This window comes from Ixodes scapularis, unplaced genomic scaffold, assembly GCF_016920785.2.
Source record: "Ixodes scapularis isolate PalLabHiFi unplaced genomic scaffold, ASM1692078v2 PGA_scaffold28__5_contigs__length_5199819, whole genome shotgun sequence".
Lineage (NCBI taxonomy): Eukaryota > Metazoa > Arthropoda > Arachnida > Ixodida > Ixodidae > Ixodes > Ixodes scapularis.
This window is the reverse complement of record NW_024609855.1, coordinates 1,640,650-1,653,164: the sequence shown is the minus strand read 5'-3', so window position 1 is coordinate 1,653,164 and position 12,515 is coordinate 1,640,650.

The following is a 12,515-nucleotide window of genomic DNA, read 5'->3' as shown; positions in this document are numbered from 1 at the left end:
CGAACCTTAGGTTCGACGCCGAACTTTGAAGTTCGGCTTGTTCATTTTCAAACTTTTAATCAGTTTCTAATCTTTTTTTTCACTTTTGAGTAGTCGAAAAGAAGGAGAAAGGCTTCAAACTTCTACAAACCTCGAGGTTTTCACAATGCACTGTGAAGCAATGCTTACAGAGTTCAAGCGGTCTCCCTACAGCGCAGTGGAGCAAACCAAACAGATTGCACTATTACCACACGCCCAGTAGCGCGCCTTTAACCCGGACGCATATGGCTCTGCCCGGACGTAGACTGAACTCTCCAAATGCTGCTTTGGTGCCAATTGCGAGAATCCTTAGGCATCCAAGTTTGTAGAAATGAGAAGTTCGCAGTTTCACCGCTCAACAATTGACTACCTTCCAGTCGTTGCCCCTCCCTCCCCTCCCCTCCCCTCCCTCCCCCCCCCCCCAAGAAGGACAACACAATCAGAAATAGCATGAACATGAATGGGTGACACTGATATTCTTCACAAAGAAAAAGAGACGAGTGGGATATTGGCAAGAAACACAAAGCGTTCTGACTGTTCTGCTTCTGTATATTTGTTCTTCTACTGTGTGTCTTTGTGTGTTTTGTACTTCTGAAAACATACGAAGGAAGGGCCAGTTTTGTACGGATTTTTATCCTTCCGAAGCTTTCTTTGAAAAATTCACAAGTAATATAATGTACACAAAGGATGGTGCATCTGAGGGTTGGAACAGAGATTGTAACGTGTATTGTATGAGTGTGAGAAATCATCAATATAAGGCTTAAAAATAATTGTTTTTAGTCTTGGCTATTTTGGGCTATATTTGTTTTACGGCTTTGGCTATATTTGGGCTATACCTTCCAGTCGTTCGGCGGTTTTTTGGTGGGACCATCTGGCAACACTGCTCGAATGTCTTGCTGCAGCTGAAACGATCATGTGTGATGGGAACTTCGTCTTCACACCACCAGAATTCTGCAACCCGGGGCAGATGTATAGTGTCCACGCAATTATTCGTGGAGAGTCGCACCCAATTGCCTACGCACTAATGAAACGACGCGACACAGCTGCCTACGAAGAGTTATTCACTGCTCTCAACGTGGCGGTCCTGGCAGCTGTCGGTCATCTGGAGACACTACAAAATTCTGCAACGTGGCTGTTCGACTTCGAGGTTGCCGCCATCAAAGCTGCCGTAAACACGTTCAGTGCGGATGCTCTTCTGCAGCCGATCACCGTCTACGGCTGTGTATTCCACTTCGCGAAGGCCATCAACGAGAAGAGAGACGCACTCGGTCTGCGCTCCGTCTGCCGGAGCAATCCTGACGTGAACTTGTGGTTCACACGCGTGAGGCACCTGCCCTTTTTATCAGAAGCCTTTAGGCCAGAGTTTGCTCGTGATTTGACTACGTCACTTCCACAGGGCCTTTCACCGCTGGTGACAGCCGAACTCTCCGCTTTTGGAACCTACTTCCACAACTTCTGGATCGACTCTAGCTCTGTGCAGAGCCTGTGGGGTCACTTTGGAAATACGGGACCCCGAACGACAAACCACGTTGAAGGCTGGCACAACGGCCTCAGGGACCAGCTCCCCAATCACCATCCCCAACTGGCAGAAGTCGCTCAGTTCCTTCGTATGCAGCACCATTTATTTTCTTCTTCTTCTGCTCCCAGGTGAGGATGAGCTCCCTGCTCCACGACCAGCTGGCTGTACCGAGGCAGCAAGATCGAGCGGTCGCAAGGAAAAATGAGAAACTAGCAGCTGAGATGGAACAGTTTCGTGCCCACGTGACCTACAACCTTGAGTCATTTGATGTCGTGTGCCAGAACCTGGACAACATTTCTGGTATCGGTGTGCTGCCTTCGGCGTAAGCTAGGCACTTTTTTTGTGCTTGTGTTGCAATATTCCCAAGAAAACTATCGTTTTGCACGTAAAAATAAAATGTTATTTGGTGGATTCGTTTTCCCGAGTACTATATCTTTGTAGGTATGAACCACTAGTGCATGCATTATATACTTCAGTGAATTTGATTGGGTAGTGCACTCTTTTGGCGCCGTCCAAGGAATACCATTTACGGATAACTCACAGCATTGCGCCAACACGATACACTCTAAAAAAAAGGGGGTGTAGACGTTACACCCCTTGTCACATATACGACACCCCAAAACTTCAGTTGGATGTACAGCGCACTGTCGTTGTATCGACGCTACCAAATTTCACGAGCGGCTTTATAGCCGAGTTGTACAACTCATCAAAATAGTTATATGAAATTGTGACTGACGGCAAAAAAAGTTATCGGGGTTTTCTAGGCTCAAATGCAAAACCTGTGTGTTTTCTTCTAGAAGACTTTGGTACGTACGTTAGCTGCTTAATATGTTATATCTCACCGTTCTCAAGCACCTCGCAAAAGCTTGGGCAGTCAGTACGACGTGAGCGCGCTGTACGTCGAACTGAAGTTTTGGGGTGTCGTATATGTGACAAGGGGTGTAACGTCTACACCCCCTTTTTTTTAGAGTGTATATACTGGTGTGGGGAGCGGTGTAGCCTTATCCCAGGCAAATTTGGCAGTCCTGAATATGTTCGGAGTTTCTATACTCAAGCCTAGAAGGTTTTTCTGCTATCTGTACATTTCAAAACATGGTTTGCGTGGTGCAATTTCACCATAAAGTGCCTGCAAAGCAAAATATCAAAGAGCGAACCCGCTTAGCATGCCTGTCATCTTGGCCTGAGCCCGACCTCAGTGAACGCAGCAGCAAACGAGCCATATATTTTTCGATAGTTCATATTATATCAGGAGTTATACGCCTAATTAAATGCACACAACCAAGTAAAATTACCCATTGTGCGTCATGCACTTTGTGCGGCCGTCGGCCTCACCGAAGCCACACGAGCCTCCCCCAGTCCTGATGAATTTACCGGATTTAACGGAGCTCGAACTTCAAATTATCAAGAGGGAGTATGGATGTCATGACATATGAAGACACTCCGCGAACCCGTCTCGAAAGTGTTTGGGCCCGACGTGGCCGCCGTATGCCCGCTTTGCGCATTCGCCAGCACTTCCGCCTTTGGGAGCCGATCCTAATGACAAGGCGTTATTTTCCTTGTTTGTTGTTTCCACATGTATGAAACTTTAGTTACTGCTCTTTAACTTTCATAATTAACTCAATAGAAACGAGTTTAATTTCGCGGGCTCGACATTTTGCGAAGGGCCGGTTTCGGAAATTTCGCGGGCAGAACATTTAGTGAACGGGAGATATACGCAATGTATTCGTATTCATGGGGTGACTTATTCAAGTGACCAATTTTTCCCGAATTTGATCAAATCGTGATATTCAGGTCCTCGCGAATATTAGGACATCGCGAAAATTAAATCTTCTACAGTAAACTACTTTAATAGGGGATTAGGACGGTACACATAATCTTACTTTTTATTTCGCTTATCGACAAGAAAAAAAAAGTTTGAAGGCCCCGTTGAGTTCAGTTGTGATTCACTGATGTTCTGTGGCTTACCCTTTGTTTGCTGAGGCTCCCGAACCAATAAGAATATGAATAACGCAAACAAAGTAATCAGCTTAAATATAGTTGCGGCCCCACGGCGGCCACCTTGGCTTCTATGGATGTACTAGCACGATGGATGTAATGGCACGCTAGACATGATAACAGAAACGGCGAGCAATTACATTCACCGAGCCACTACATTCAGCGAGCAACTACATCCAACGAGCAACTACATCCATCGAGCAGCTACATCCATACGCATGTCAATGCATCCATCGAGCCCGTACATCCACCGAGCCATTACATCCATTGATGGATGTAATGACTCGATGGATGTACTGGCTCGATGGATGTGCTAACAGGTAATCTGACCATAGTCCTCAAAGTAGAAAACGGGATGCCCCAGCGCGACTTCCACCCCCCCCCCCCCCCCGCCTCCCTCTGAATACTGAAATTCGCCATTTTTGAAAAATAGAGTAGTGTTGCCAACCGAGGTTCTACACAAAAAAAATATTTCTACACACGCATCTTCGCGAGAAAAAAAAAAGTGTTTGTAGACAAGAACAGTTCTAAATTTCACACTCTGGTTAAATATATTTAAGTGCCTACGGTTACTTAAAAAAAATATGCTTCTAAAGGGGTTTTCACACGAGGGAGAAATCCCGGGGATTTCTCCCCGGCACGCGCATCCCACGACGAAAACGTCAAGCTTTGCGATGTGCAAAAGCCTCGCGTTTTCATCTCGTGATGCGCGCGTGCCGGGGAGAAATCCCCGGGATTTCTCCCTCGTGTGAATACCCCTTTACCAGTAGGCATAGTTTCGGTTTGCTTCAACTCGCTTGGTGCCCATTTCGAAACTATGGACTCCGGCGAAAACAGGACATGATTCCTTATTGGGACAAAAAGACGGGACGGCAGAAGCGGACCTCAAAAACGGGACTGTCCCGGACAAAACGGTACGTCTGGTCACCCTAGTTCGAGGTCATGACGCGAAGCTCCCCTCTGCCAAACTGAGGTTTTTCGTTTCTAGGTCAAAGGTTCAAAAATACTTGTATATAAGACAAACAAGTTTTTTTATTTTTTAAATATATTGTAACTTCAGTTTTTGTGTTTAAACACAGCAGCTTAATTACGGTATGATTGATGCCCGAATATGGAAAGCACATGTACACATGTTAAAACAAAAAAACGCCTGTTTTGGAGTCGAGAATGTTCCAAAATGGCACAGCCTTTGTAAAAATGAAATTGTATCAGAGAAAAACAGTTTTCTAAGAAAGAAACTATGTTGAAAAAAGAGAAATAAAAACCTGCTTGCTACAAAATTTTATTTTCTGGTCCGGTAATATAACTGTTGTTTTTTACATTTGATAGAATGAATGTGCTCTTCCCGAAACTTAATGTAAACTAGAGTGGCGCCTGAATGGCAAAATTCTCTGAGTTACGATGAAAGTGAATAAAAAGAAAAAAAAAAAAACGCTGGCAAGCTGCTTGATAAAAAAAATCAGACTGAAAACGCCCATAAAAATAAAAAAAAAAAAACGGGCAAGCACGTATAACATCTTAAAAGACAGCTAGTTGTTTTCTTTAAGAACCGGACATTTCAATGAACGCCGTCTCATCCAATAAGTGGACACTTGATCCAACGCCGATTCATCGAACGCCGTTTCATGGAATGTTCAGGTAAGATAAGCGACTCTCTTCCACCAAATATTTTGTCCCCTCTTTGTTCATGCCTGAAAGGCACTTTCAGAAAGAAATGAAACTATTCTTCGGCGCGCCTTTTTTATTTTGTATTTGACTACTTGTGTTTTCGTCCTATCCTAGGAGAATAGCTTCCTTTCTAAGAACGTAGGTTGAAAAGTCGACAGGTTTACGGCTCATCCGATTGCGAAAAAATATGCGACATGAAGACATGTCATTGCTTCGAGGACGGCTTCGTGCTTGAAATAGAATTCGTCTCTTCAACAACAAGGGCACACCCTTGAAAGGATGTGCACCCGTCGGCAATACGAAGGTGAACACCTTACGTGGCTTCTTGCCTGTTTTACGCCTCCCTAAAGCTGTATTTACTCTCAACGTCTGAAATGGTACGTGGCTTGGGGATCTCACTTTGCGTTCTAGCCCTCTTCTGGGACAGAGCTTGTTCCAAAGCTTGCAGGAGCGTCAAAAACAAAAAGAGGACTGTTCACCTTCCTATCGCTCATGGGTGTACGTCACTGCACCCGGGGATCACAGGTTTCATAAAACGTTAAGGCTGTTAGTTTACTATGTAGGGAAAAAAAAAAAAAGTCTGCTATCCTTTCGATTGTAAAAATAAAACTATTTCGGATATCAAATTTTTCGACTGCTCTACTACGCGGCGTTCGATCAAACGGCGTTTGATGAAACGGCGTTCGATGAAATGGCATTAGATGAAATGGCGTTCGACGAAACGGCCTCGATCAAACGGTATTCGAAGAAACGGCGTTCAATGACATGTCCGGACCCAAGTTTACTTCACACCGTCACATTTGTACAATTTCCCACACCCCCGAACGTTACACGCCTCCTCGCAAGAACCGAAGAAAGAACACAAGAACCAATATCCACTGCCACGGGGTCACCCCTCACCACAAGCATGACCAACAAAGGAATGGACCCTCACCTGCCGTCTACTTTCACTGAACTACCATCTGCTTCAAGTTCTCAAGTTCCCTCTAATGATTTTGGACTAGTTTGGAATTTGCGTTGAGACGGAGTTTTTGGAAAGTGGGAACACGAAGAAAAATACTTTTTTTTTTTACGGAAATGGGATTCATTTTGGGAGATATAAGCAAATTAAGATTACGATAACAATTAAGGCATTTGAGCTCTGTGACGTATTAAGGATCGTTCAGACAATTGCTTTTGACTGCGCTAAGACTGACTGCGTCTAACTGTTGCTATGGCGACCCTTACGACGAGCCAATAAGGGAGGCGCTGTGCTCAACGACGCAACCCGGCGCAACGCAGTCCACACAACTGTGTGAACCTTTTTGTGGACAATTCAACGATTGGAGGGCTGGAGCGAAGCTACTGGCCAATTGGCTGCAAGTTAGGTTCATAACTACCGTGCCAAGGCAACACCACCTAGACAGAAGACCTCCGCATGGTTTCCTCTTCCTCTATGAAACGTCATCACAGTCGGATCGCGCTCGGTCGGCTATTGGACCCGAGCCCCACCTTCGACGGGCTGATTGGCCACGAGCCGCAGCCGAACACTGACGCAGCACTCGTGCCCAATCTCTCGCCTCGATCGATCTGACTACGATGACGCGTGTGGAGGCCTTCTGTCCAGGTGGTGTTGGCCAAGGACGAGTGCGCATTGTAGCCATAGCCCCTTGCATCGTCCTAGATTCAGGCTCCGAGGGCGATCGTGCCGACGTCGTCCACTACGCCGCGCCCCGCAAGGACCCGCCGCGCTGAGAAGAGCCCGACGAAACTGAGTCCAGCGCGGTCGGGCGCGCTCTGCTCCACTTTTTCTTCCGCTTCTGCTGATTGGTATTTATGCAATAATTGAAGCAGCGATTCGTTTCAGGGAATAACTGCACCGTGACAGGCTGAAAAAAAAAGAAAAGAACGGGGATAACGAGTTTATATATAAGCGTTCCTTTTCTCCCGAAAGTCACCAAATCCGGAGGAAAAACTATAAAGAAACTTAAGACCGCTAACGTGTAGGAATGGCGAAAGCATTCGTATAGGCGCTTTACACACGCGTCAAATTACAGCCGCCATTGCTGACCTTCTCTTGTCTTACCGACATGCCGAGCAACTGAAACTGTAGTTGACGATCCTCTACAAAGGCCGATGCTTTGGAAAAGGACACAGCTGAATCTAATATGGCAGTAACCTGGCCTGCTATGGTAATGATGAAGTGAAATAAACGGAATAAGAGGAAACAAAAACTGAAGGTCAGTTATGGCGGCGTCCATTCACAGCTGCTGCAAAGCGTCTATACGTATAGCGTATCCGTACAAGCTCGGCGCCGCACTGCGCCCGGCCAGGCAACCTGTGCGGATGCTGCCCGGGCGGGCTCTGCGGCCGGCCGCTCTGCAGAGCCTGGCCACACTCTCCCTCTTAATGGCGGCCGGGCCGCTGCGCCATGGAGAGGGCTTCTTCGTGGAGTGGCGTTCCTTGGAACTATGCCGCGCGCCAGCCAATGGGAGTTTATCCATCAATTCGCTGCTAGAGAGTACAGGTTTCGCTCCAGATGGGACAGGGGAATTCAGGTCCCGCTTGGCGCGGCTTCAAAAGCTGATAACGCCGGTTCACTCTATGGGACACTTAATGCTTTCGCATGCAAAGACCGCATTACCGCGCCCGTCGAAGTCGCTAGGCGCTAATCAGCCGGCAGGGCCTTGTTTCAACGAATCGAGACCAGGCCTTTGTCGTTTTATGCGTGACCGACTACCGGCGCGTACGACTAGCTCATGATCATACATATAGCTTATGCATGAGCTAGGTTGTCCTGCGTTCTAATTGACTCTCCCTCAGGCAAGTCGTCCAATTTCGAGCTTTTGCCGGCTTTACGGGCAAGAGCGTCCGTCTCGTGAGGCCTACGAAGCTTCTCGTTTTAACGCCAGCGGCACGCGCAGACTCGTCCAATGGAGTGCACTGATGCGGAAACCGACACAAAAAGCACCAGGACACCAAACTGATCGGTGAGAACGCCTAGAAACACACGACACGTGGCGAGAGTAGCAGATTAAAATTTCAGAAGTAAGCGTCCCACTGGTTCGGCTGTTCCGACATCCGGAACGCCGATTCCCAAATGGAGCGCTTGCCCGAGAATCGGAAGTCCGGAAAATTGGTTCGCTGGTCCCGCCACAACCGCCGCTCAAAAACACGTGTCTAAAAAATTCTTTTCTTTTTTTTTTTTTAGATTGCTGCATTTTTTTTTTTTGCGTTTTTAGCTAAATAAAAAGTCTTTTCTTTTAAGAGAATAACGATATTGCCGCGCGCAGGGCTGAGAAAGCAGCGCTCGGTCACGGACCCCCAGAAAGTTCTCGTCTATTCATGTACCGCACGTAACTTCTATCATTTATTCCTGCTTTTGTTTTCTAGAAAGTGCGTGTTCATTCTCGCCCCGATCACGCGACGCTCGAGCCGCTTTCGCCGAATCTTCGAGATAGTGACACACTCTAGATAAGAGGCCGCCCGCTACCTTGTCGAGTCAGTCTCGCCCCAGCGCTCGATTCTGCTGACACGCCGACTTCGACGCCCGCGACGCTCTGCTTTCTTCTGTTTTCTTCTTTATTTTTGGCACAAGTTCGCCACATTAAACGTTTATTTATTTCTGTTTATTTCTTGTTTATTAGTAACGACTCACCACCCGTGACATTTTGGTGGAGGTGCGGAGTACCGCATGTCCGTGCAGCGCAGCCCTCCGAGTTCCCGCAGTACAAGTCCGAATCCAAGCTCCCGAGGACCCAACGAAGACCAGATCGAGAGTCCACCAAGTCGCCGCACCGAAGGGCTAAACCCGGAATACGGACTTCTACCACCCAGGACCAGGCAGCCGACGATGGCCAACCAGTCGCCGACCCCCGCCGCTCCTGCCGTCGTCTACCTGCCCGCCGCCCCTCGTACGCCGACTCCCTTCCACGGCGAGATCCATGAGGATGTCGAAGACTGGATCAAGCACTACGAGCGTGTGGCGCGGCACAACGGATGGACTGCGGAGCAGTGCCTCCAGAATCTCTACTTTTCGCTGGAGGGTACTGCGAGGTATTGGTTCGAGAATCACGAGGCTTCAATTACGTCGTGGGACATCTGTGTGGCCGAGTTGCAGCGGACGTTCGCCACCCTACACCGACGGGAGAAGGCAGAAGATCTCCTCCGAATTCGAACACAGGGCCCCGACGAAAGCGTCACAAGCTTCGTAGAAGATGTCCTCCGCCTGAGCGCCCGTGCCGACCCACGAGCTACAGACGACAAGAAGCTGCGGGTCCTCATGCGCGGGGTGAGAGACGACATCTTTGGAGGCCTCGTGCGCAACCCGCCGGGCACCGTCGAAGCCTTTGTCACCGAGGCGACAAACATCGAGCGCGCCCTCCAAGCGCGCGCTTCCCACTACCAGCGACATCCAAGTGTCGCTGCAACCGCGCTGCTTGGCGGTGAGAACGCTCCTGGTACGGACATCCGCGAAAGTATCCGGGAGGTCGTCCGGGAGGAACTCCGCCAGTTGCTGCCAGCCGCAAGTCGACCAGCGACGCTCTCCATTGCCGAGGCTGTGCGCGAGGAAGTACAGCGGGCGCTCCAACCAGAGGTTCCCGTCACCACGGTGGCACCGGAGGAACCGACGTTGAGCTACGCTGCCATAGCCCGACGACCGCCGCAAGCTCCCCGCCAAGCCGCGGCGCCACCCCGAAGAGACGCCCCAACGCCGCAGTATCCCCGACGACAGGAAGATCAGGCGCACGTTCACCCAGACCGACCTGCGCCGAGGAAGACAGACGTCTGGAGGACGGCCGACCGACGCCCGCTGTGTTACCACTGCGGGGAAGCTGACCATGTGTACCGCCGATGTCCATACCGACGACTCGGGCTGCGCGGATTCCACCCAAGCGACCCGCGCCCCAGGTATGGTGAACGCCCTCGGGAGATCGACGAGTATCTGCGACGACCCCAGTCCCCCGAGCCTGCGTCCCGCCGAGAGTTCCGATCGCCTTCACCACGACGTCCAGCTTCGCCGATGCACCGACCCCGACGTGAAAGCCTGTCGCCCCTCGCTCCACGCCGGGGAAACTAGGCGCGGCAACCCCTGGAGGTGGAGTTGCCGAAGACGACCGACGCCAAGATCCTCCACGAACGTCGGAGGGCCCCCACTCGAACGCTACCGGAGACCGAAACAACACTCCTGAAACGGTGTCCAACAACCTAAACGTCATCATCGACGGCCACGACGCATCGGCACTGGTGGACACCGGAGCAGACTACTCAGTCTTGAGTGGGAGGCTCTCCCGCCACCTTCGAAAAGTCACGACGCCGTGGGATGGACCGCAGATACGAACCGCCGGAGGACACCTCATCACGCCTGTTGGAAGGTGCACGGCTCGCGTCGAAATTCACGGCGAGACGTGTCCTGTGAAATTCGTCATTCTACAAGACTGTTCCAGAGACGTCATTCTCGGCATGGACTTTTTGTGTGAATACGGCGCCGTCATCGACCTTGGAGAAAACAGATTGACGCTGCGGACACCTGTTCCGCCTTCAGAGAAACTCCAAAGTGCGTCAGCCGCCGTCCGAGTCGCTGCCGACCACGTGAATCTGCCGCCGCGATCAAGTGTTGTCGTACCCGTCGTGACCGATGCAGCTACCCGTAGCGAAGTTCTTCTGGAAGGCAACCTCCAGTTGCTCCTGGGAAGAGGAATAGGCGTCGCACGAGGAGTAGCCGAACTTCAGGATGGCCGCACTGTGGTCCTCGTGACGAACTTCCGGAATGAAACGCAACACCTCACAAAAGGTGCAGCCGTTGGCCACGTCGAGGATCTCCGAAACTCCGCCGAAATCGCCGCCATTACTGATGAATCCTCGCCACCTCAGCAAGACGGTACGTCGCCAGCGCAACTCGACATCGACCCTAAGCTTCCGGACCCGAAACGACGGCAGCTGATTAACCTCCTCGCCGAATACCGTGACTGCTTTGCGACGTCGTCGAAGGTACGCCAAACAGCCGTTGCGAAGCACCGCATCATTACCGAGGACGACGCGCGCCCTGTGCATAGATCACCGTACAGAGTCTCCGTTAAAGAAAGGGAGGTGATCCAGGAGCAAGTTCAAGAGATGCTGAACGACGACATAATCCAGCCATCAAGCAGTCCGTGGGCCTCTCCAGTCGTACTGGTAAAGAAGAAGGACGGAACGCTTCGGTTCTGCGTGGACTACCGGCAGCTGAACGCGGTGACGAAGAAAGACGTCTACCCACTCCCCCGAATCGACGACACGTTAGACCGGCTGCGCCACTCTCGATACTTCTCATCGATGGACCTGAAGAGCGGCTACTGGCAGATCGAAGTCGACGAACGGGACCGAGAGAAGACAGCTTTCGTCACGCCAGATGGGCTGTACGAATTCAAGGTGATGCCCTTCGGACTGTGCACGGCTCCAGCAACTTTCCAGCGTGTTATGGACACCGTACTTGCAGGACTGAAGTAGCAGAGCTGTCTGGTCTACCTCGATGACGTCGTGGTGTTTTCCAGCGACTTCGACGAGCACTTGCGGGGACTCCGAGCTGTTCTTCAAGCCATACGGGCCGCTGGACTCACCCTCAAACCGTCAAAGTGTCGGTTCGCCTATGACGAACTGAAGTTTCTGGGTCACGTGGTTAGCAACGAAGGCGTGCGCCCAGACCCTGAGAAGACTCGCGCCGTCGCGTCATTTCCAGCGCCGACAGACAAAAAGACCGTGCGAAGATTCCTTGGACTTTGCGCCTACTATCGTCGCTTCGTTCGGGATTTCGCACGGATTTCCGCACCGCTCACAAACCTCACGAAGGACGCCGAGAGGTTCGAATGGGCCGAGGAACAGCAGCAGGCATTCGACGAGCTGAAGCGACGACTCCAGACGCCTCCGGTTCTTGGACATTTCGATCAGGATGCGGACACCGAGATTCACACTGACGCAAGTAACGCAGGACTTGGCGCGGTACTAGTTCAAGTACAAGAAGGCACCGAACGAGTCATCGCCTACGCAAGTCGGACACTGTCCAAGGCAGAGAGAAATTACTCCACGACTGAAAAAGAATGCCTTGCGGTCGTCTGGGCAATCACGAAGTTTCGTCCGTACTTGTACGGAAGCCCGTTCCGCGTAGTCACAGACCACCACTCACTCTGCTGGCTTGCGAACCTCAAGGACCCGTCAGGACGCCTCGCTCGATGGAGCCTCCGGCTACAAGAGTTCAACATGACTGTGGTTTACAAGTCAGGACGCAAGCACAGCGACGCTGACTGCCTGTCCAGGGCCCCTGTCGAAACACCTTCCGGCAGCAGCGACGACGATGATGACG